Source organism: Portunus trituberculatus, chromosome 47 (assembly GCF_017591435.1).
Source record: "Portunus trituberculatus isolate SZX2019 chromosome 47, ASM1759143v1, whole genome shotgun sequence".
Taxonomy (NCBI): Eukaryota; Metazoa; Arthropoda; class Malacostraca; order Decapoda; family Portunidae; genus Portunus; species Portunus trituberculatus.
Genome location: NC_059301.1, coordinates 31,483,486 through 31,491,500, shown reverse-complemented (window position 1 = coordinate 31,491,500; position 8,015 = coordinate 31,483,486). Strand labels below are relative to the sequence as shown.

The following is an 8,015-nucleotide window of genomic DNA, read 5'->3' as shown; positions in this document are numbered from 1 at the left end:
AAACCCAGTAAATGGGTTTATTTTCATAACTCAGCTGTCAAAGTTTGATAATGAGATGTCTACTGCCAACCAAACCGTTCTGCATAGACTTTTTCGGCATCACAGAGACGTAGAGATACCAGTTAACGGACAGTGGCCATCCTGATGCGTTACTTTTAGTCTAAACCCTAAAGGCATGTTCAGACTATGGCAAGACAAAACTTAGGGACTGTAACATCCTATGGCTATTTCGGTTTTGGCAGTAAATATTCTTTTCTCATAAGGAAAACCAAACAAAAATTGCTCTACACTTTCCTTGTAAAACATTAGCTTCTATAGAGACGAGGTGAAATGTGTGTTTTTGTTTTGTGCTGTATTAAAGTCTCTAAAAATGTGAGCTCTTGGTACACCAGGCAACTATGTTTTGCTCTATATAATGCTGCTAATCGTATAAACTCAAGTAACTATAAAGAAATACCATGGTAAAATAACAACAGAAATGAAAAATACTAGAAAGAGTAAAAGCATGGCAAATCCATAGATAAATCGTGATATAACGTTTAGAGATGACTACCCTGCCCTGTACCGCGAGACGATATCATTATGCTGACCCATCCCTGAATTGAACCAGCCAGCGAATCCTGAAAGCCCACAGTTTGGGTCCTTTCCTATTCTGATATATGAAAGGGTAATTAATTGTTAGTATATGTGCTTTAATTTTCATCAACAATAATCACTCACTTATATTCTTCACTCTTCAGTCTACTATCTTACCCTATCCTTTATCTTCGCTTACTTCCCTTGATTCCTACCCTTCGTGATTGTGACACTGTTGCATCCTCACGAAACTAAAGAAGGCAAATGAAATAAGGAAAGAAGACTTATGATTGAGGGAAGAGGAAAGTGTTTTGTCTGCCTTCTTTAGTTTCATAAAGTTACACGTAATTCAATTTTTCTATTCAATAAACTTCTAAAACCAATAGCACAGTAGCATGGTTAAAAGAGGCCTAAAGAGCAGATAAAGAAGAAAAACAAGAAAAGATCAAATTATGTACATACTTTACTTCTCAATATAGGACATGAACACTCGTAAATGCCTCTAATGTTTCATACGGTCATGGGAATTGAAGGTTACACCACTGCACTCCGACAAACTTTGGGAAACCTCGACACTATATTATATATCAAAATTACACCGTAATTATAGCTGACTTTGGTTTTGCACTTGCAAATTTAGGCTATGAACACTCGTAAATGTTTTAAATGTTTCAAATAGTTGGGGAACTGAGATTGCACCTACCAAACGATATCTCGGGACTATGAAACATTTGGCAAAATCAAACCGTGTTTCAAGTTAAAAGTGATAAGGACGAGTAAACTTAGATGATAAATACACTTTAATGTTTCAAGCGTGTCAAACAATTACGGAGCTTAAGTTTGCATCATCATACTCGGTGGCATTTTTCTCAAGGTATAACCGGCAATTGCATATCCTTTTAGTATTTCTTAATATTTTCATCGCTTTGTAACTCATCTTTTCATCTCTGCAAATTCTTGTCACTCCTCAGTAAGCCGTTAAACTGTAAGGAAACCTCGACACTATCTCGCAACCCCTGACAACCGAAGCCCGTGTCTCCGTCTTATCGCGAAGCAATTTATTCTCCGGCGCTTTTCAGAATAATAGTAATATAAGCTGAAGCGCCTCATATTTCAACTGTTATTCATGGGTTATTTGATCCTGGTTATTCTGTAGACGAGTAACGTATCCTGCGTTTTGCAGTGTATAACGCGTCCTGAAGTAGTAAATATTACGTGTGCTTTGTTTCTGATTCGAGCTTTGTGCATTTGAGTCTCTTCAATTCTCACAAAGACTGTTTTTCAAGCTTACATGCATGGTTCTACGTGCTTTTTTCCCATTATTTCCATTCATGATGTAGGATTATTGTTACTATGGTTATGAAATATCTATGGAAGCTTTGTAACGTTCATAAGAGCCTGTACGTCATAGTGAGGTTCGAGGGACTTGTATATTTGAAGACTGCATGGAAGATTTGTAAGCTTTCGAAGTTGTTTTTTCTTATTGCCATTATGATGCATGATGACTGTCAGATTATAGCCGTGAAAATATTCATGAAATCATGAAATCGGCAAATTCCACTAAATCTTGTTATAGGTTGGGAGATTGATTCAGACCTCAAGTATTGGAACCATTGGGACTCGAGGAACGACCGCTTTTTAAGATAACACGAATAATTATTTTTCTTGATTGTGTTCTTTTATTTCTATCAGTGATGATGAATTGATATCATTAAAATGAAGTAATCTATATATCTATGTAATCTTTGAGACTTCCACTAAGAGTACAAAAGTAGTGACACAACATGTTTTAGTCAATCTAATGGTTGTGTGGCAGGCTCACTGGCTCAGTGATTCTCTCGGAAGAACTGGGTGCATGTGCGTCAATCTCTCTCTCTCTCTCTCTCTCTCGTGTATCAGTGAGATGTGTTACTGCCATCCGTAAATGTGCTTATCGTTGTTAGATAACACGAGACTTAGAGAAGCTGCAGAAAAGCCGAGTATACATACTAGCGGCATTATGAAACCGTAACCTGTTGCCGCCCTCTAACGGTGAGTTTTGTCTTCTAACTAGTTTGGTAAATTTAACCGCTGCCTGTTGACTCTGATTCTATTCACTGATTTACTGCCTCACATATTTACTTTTAAGTACATACCTCTCCATCTACTTTTGTATCGTGCTAGCATTCTTCTATAATGTCGTCCTGTATTCTCCTACGTGGTGGAGCGAGTTTCAGGGGATGAAGGAATAACATTTTGTAGTTCTTACCTGTAGGCTGAAGTATTCATTGATAACACATACGGTACATTTATCTATTTATGTATCCATTCATATACTTTTTTTTTTTTCAAGTGTTAGTAACTGGTAGATAATAATTTCACGTTAATCTTACTTATTTGTTTCCTCGTTTAGCTGGTGGCAAAGACTTTACTGCTGTATTAAGCCTGTGCTCAGCCATGGCGACTGTCCTGTTCCAAAACACTTCATCGTCTTGTCTAAACTTCTTTTTACAGATTATAGCGACATTTACTTTTTTTTTTTTATTTAATAGGCTTTTCACGATCCTGGTAAGAGTTTGGCAAGGATTATGTGTATTGAAAAAGAATATTCAAAAGCCAACTATCTTAATGAGTGGCCTTAGTCTCAATTCGTTGCGTTATTAATGTCCTTGAAAAATTACGGTGTGGTTATTGGGAAAATGTTATATTATTGTATGTGTTATGTTAAAAGGGGATCTCTCTCTCTCTCTCTCTCTCTCTCTCTCTCTCTCTCTCTCTCTCTCTCTCTCTCTCTCTCTCTCTCTCTCTCTCTCTCTCTCTCTCTCTCTCTCTCTCTCTCTCTCTCGAAACGAATCATGCGACCCAGTTTTAACGAAGTGTTTTCTCCCATTCTCTTTCTTCTTCTTCTTCTTCTTCTTCTTCTTCCATTTGGTGTTGTAAACGTTGTATTCTTGCCAAAGTTTTCCTTTTCTTTTCTTTCCTATTTTCCCTCCTTTTTCTCTACGAACAATATGTAACTTCATCCTTCTTCAAGCAAGCAAGAGAGAGAGAGAGAGAGAGAGAGAGAGAGAGAGAGAGAGAGAGAGAGAGAGAGAGAGAGAGAGAGACGTAAAGACCTCTTGGTAAAGACGGACCTGATTTGCTGGAAGAAAATTTTTAGGAAGGAGAGAGAGAGAGAGAGAGAGAGAGAGAGAGAGAGAGAGAGAGAGAGAGAGAGAGAGAGAGAGAGAGATTAATTCCCGTCGCTTTCAAAAAATATATTGGCGAACTTTACTACAAACACGATGAGAAATTTCTTGTGTCCCGCCTGTTGTATTCTGAATTAGGTTTCATCCCCAAGGCAAATTTATTGTGCCCGCGTTCCTTGGCAGGGTCTTTTTTGAGAGTGATGTGGCGAGCATTTTTCATTTGTGGCAGGTTTATTACAACCATGATCGTCGTAAATATTAGCTTTATAACACCGACATAATCACTAATACCACCACCACCACCACCACCACCAGAATTTGATAAGTGACGCCAGCTATTATCTCCGTAGTGCACCGAGAAAATTTTTGTGGATTTTGATTTGGATACATGACATAATTAGTTGTTTCTTAGTGTGCTGTCATACTAAAGCGTTCTAAAACTACTTACTTAGAGAGAGAGAGAGAGAGAGAGAGAGAGAGAGAGAGAGAGAGAGAGAGAGAGAGAGACCAGACCCATCATTTCAAGTGTAAAAGAATCATTTGTTACGTAAATCTGGCCTATGAACACTTGAACGGTGTAATACGTTTCTTTCACCGCCAAACGAGAGAGCAATAGAAGAGGTCAGCGCTGGAGAGAGAGAGAGAGAGAGAGAGAGAGAGAGAGAGAGAGAGAGAGAAAGAGAGAGAGAGAGTGGTGAGGCGCTGTACTTCCTGTCAAGATGGTGAGGAATGGAAGGAATGGAACGTAGGAAGCGGCAGGAAAAGAGGAAAAAACCGTATGTCATGTTTGTTTTTCCGTTTTTTCTATGCTCTGCGAAGAAAGGAGAAAGGAAGGAAGGAAGGAAGGAAGGAGTGAAGATAAAGGATGAATTGAAAGAAGATTCTGGGAATTAAGACTGATTGAGAGAATTAGAGAAATAGAGCAAAATTTTGTCCATTTTAAAGTTGATTTTCTTTCTTTTACTTATGCTTCATAATTGAGAAGGGAAAGGAAACGAGAGAGAGAGAGAGAGAGAGAGAGAGAGAGAGAGAGAGAGAGAGAGAGAGAGAGAGAGAGAGAGAGAGAGAGAGAGAGTAAAAAAATTAAGGAGAAAAGATAAATATAAAGAAGATTGTGGAATTATTAGGTACTTATGATATGAGGGTAAGCTACAAATGTCAGAAAAGAAAGAAATTATAACAGGTGTGAAAATATATAAGTGTGTTGAAACCAGTATGAAATAAGAAAAAAAAGAAAAAAAAAAACCCCATCATAGAATGGGATGGAGGAAAGAAAAGTACGAGTCAAAACAAGTATGTGGAAAGAAGGGATAGATTAATAAAAATAGTTATGAACCTTCCTCTTATGGAATGCTGAATAAGTAAAGATTTTGGTAAAGGTGCGTACAAAAGAAAGCTTAAGCATGTAAAAGTCATACATTCACTCCGGCTGGTATCCTCAAAAATTGATAGGAATATAAAAAAAAGTAGGTAGGAAATTATGACGAAATTTTGTATCACACGAACGAGAGAAACAAGGAGGGAACACAAGTAATAGATAAGTACAAGAGGAATTGTTGGGGAACGATCAAAATAAGTGAAAGTAAAGACCAGGTATTGATATGAGGGGGAGAAAATCGTGTACGCATATATATATATATATATATATATATATATATATATATATATATATATATATATATATATATATATATATATATATATATCTCTCTCTCTCTCTCTCTCTCTCTCTCTCTCTCTCTCTCTATATATATATATATATATATATATATATATATATATATATATATATATATATATATATATATATATATATATATATATATATATTCTTTTCTTACTTTTCTTTCTTTCTTTCTCTATTTTCTTTTATATTTCCATCCTTTCATATTGTTTTCTTTTAATATTTATTTATTTATCTATTTTCCTTTGTGTAGTCTAACAGTGGAGACAAAATACGAGTGACTTTACTTCGTTCTCACATTAATAATAATAATAATAATAATAATAATAATAATATATATATATATATATATATATATATATATATATATATATATATATATATATATATATATATATATATATATATATATATATATATATATATATATATATATATATATATATATATATATATATATATTACGAAGGAAAGAGTGACAGGAGAAAAAGATGGAGAAAAGAAGGAAAATCTTGGGAGGCTGAGGTCAGTTGTTATATGAGAGGGAAGGAAAGTCATTCATATTTTGTCTCCATTGTTAGACTACAGAAAGGAAAATAGATAAGTAAATAAAGAAAGAAAAATAAAGAAAAGAAATAAAGAAAGAGAACAATATGAAAGGATGAAAATAAAAAAGAAAACAGAAAGAAAAAGAAAAAAATATGAGAAGAATAAGAAGACATAGATAACAAGTTCATTAAAAGAGATAGAACGAAAATGAGTCAGCGAGTGAAGATCAGTAATATAATTAACTGAAGGGTGAGATGAGAGAGGCCGTGAAGTGCATGGAGTACATCTTACTGACTAGATAAGACAGCGAAAAAAAAAAGAAAGCAAAAAGCGATACTGTAGTTGAGAAAATGGATCAAGGTTACGCCACACACACACACACACACACACACACACACACACACACACACACACACACACACACACACACACACACACACACACAAACAGAATCCTAGAGCAATACCGATTTATTTTCTGAGCCGTCTTGATTAGCTACTCCTCTTTGCGCCTTTGTTCAAGTCGTAGTTCGGTCCTTTTGAAACGATTCTGGCAGAACAGAACACTCCGAACCGATCCACAAGTGAACCACACACTCGCCATAAAATTCAATGGTTCCACTGATCATCATTTCCAGTGAATAATGAAGGGGATAAAGAGGAGAAATAGATAGCATAGTAATACCTGATGTCTAGTCGTCGCCATACACACCAACGCTTCATCAATCATCTACCTGACCACCTGCCCATCCCCACGCCCGCACGTCCGCACTCACCAAACTTTGCACGCATTTATTTTTGCTTCTATTTACACGGCTGGACTCGGGCCAATGGCAGCGCGATGAAATGAGGCGAACTGCAGCCCCGCCATAGAGATAATGCCCGCTGTATATAACAAGATCCATTTTACTTACCGGCCTCACATGTTACTGTCGCGAGGGAAGAATTCACTGTGGGCAAATATAGAAGCCAGTCGGAGTTTGTGCCAGGACTCGCCGCTGAAGATGAAGGCAGGAACCCACGGATTGATGTTTGCGGTACACGGGATAGATTACAATTGAGGTACTTGGTAGTCATAATCTAAGAGAAGCTACGGTAGAAGGGATAGAATACGAGTGAGATATGGTGAAGTACTGGCGAATCTAAAACTTAGTGAAGCTACGGTACAAGTGATAGATTATGAGTGAGATTAGGTGAAGGACTTAAGGAAGCTACAATACAAGGGATAGACCATAACTGAGATAAGGTGAAGGACTTGTGAGTTTAGAACAGTAGTGAGTGACGAAGAAAAGAAGGCATGGATTGACTGGCACGGTACACGGAATGGAAGAACGTAACACGAGAAGGAAGGAAGCTACGGTACACGGCATGAGACTGAAGATAAACCTGCAGTGTACTTGTGAATTAACACCTACACCTTTCAATACCATGACGCGTTTCCATATTGATTCTGCCTATTATCTGGTGATTTTATACACCTTAAGAAACTCATGTGAAGATTGTGGCCATTAATTTTCTGATCTCCATAGACACTTCCTTATGTAGATAAAATAGTCTAATTGTACTCAAATCTCAAGGTAAAAATGTGTCCCAGTATTGAAAAATTAAGAACATAAGAACACAAGAACCGTAAGAAGTAAAAATACGATCCCAGTTCATCAGTTTCAGTTATTCCCTCTTCCTAAAAAGAAAAAAAGAAAAGAAAAACGATAATGCTTCAGAAACTTATCCTCGCCTTTAAATTTATCTGTTAGTTTTGTATAGCAGTAACAGGCTGGCAGTGAGGATAGGGGGTGTCGCGGCCTTCACAACCATACCTCTCCTCTGGGGCTGGAATGGGGGAATGGGGGAGAGGCGCATATAGGAATTGGAGGACGTGAAGTATGAACATAGGAAGGTAAAGGCGCGTTCCGAGAAGCCATCAAAAGTCTATTCATGGAAGGAGAGAGAGAGAGAGAGAGAGAGAGAGAGAGAGAGAGAGAGAGAGAGAGAGAGAGAGAGAGAGAGAGAGAGATACCCCTACGTATTTACTTATCCACT

General features: G+C 37.0%; 1 protein-coding gene across 1 annotated transcript in view; it reads left to right on the top strand.

Annotated features, from left to right (window-relative positions):
• The first annotated feature begins 2,448 nt into the window (after positions 1-2,448).
• LOC123520833 (putative neural-cadherin 2) overlaps positions 2,449-8,015 on the top strand; it is a 241,129-nt gene continuing 235,562 nt past the window's right edge. The window contains exon 1 of the mRNA XM_045283469.1: positions 2,449-2,607. The gene's annotated coding sequence lies outside the window, so the exon portion shown is untranslated. The remainder of the gene's footprint in view (positions 2,608-8,015) is intronic.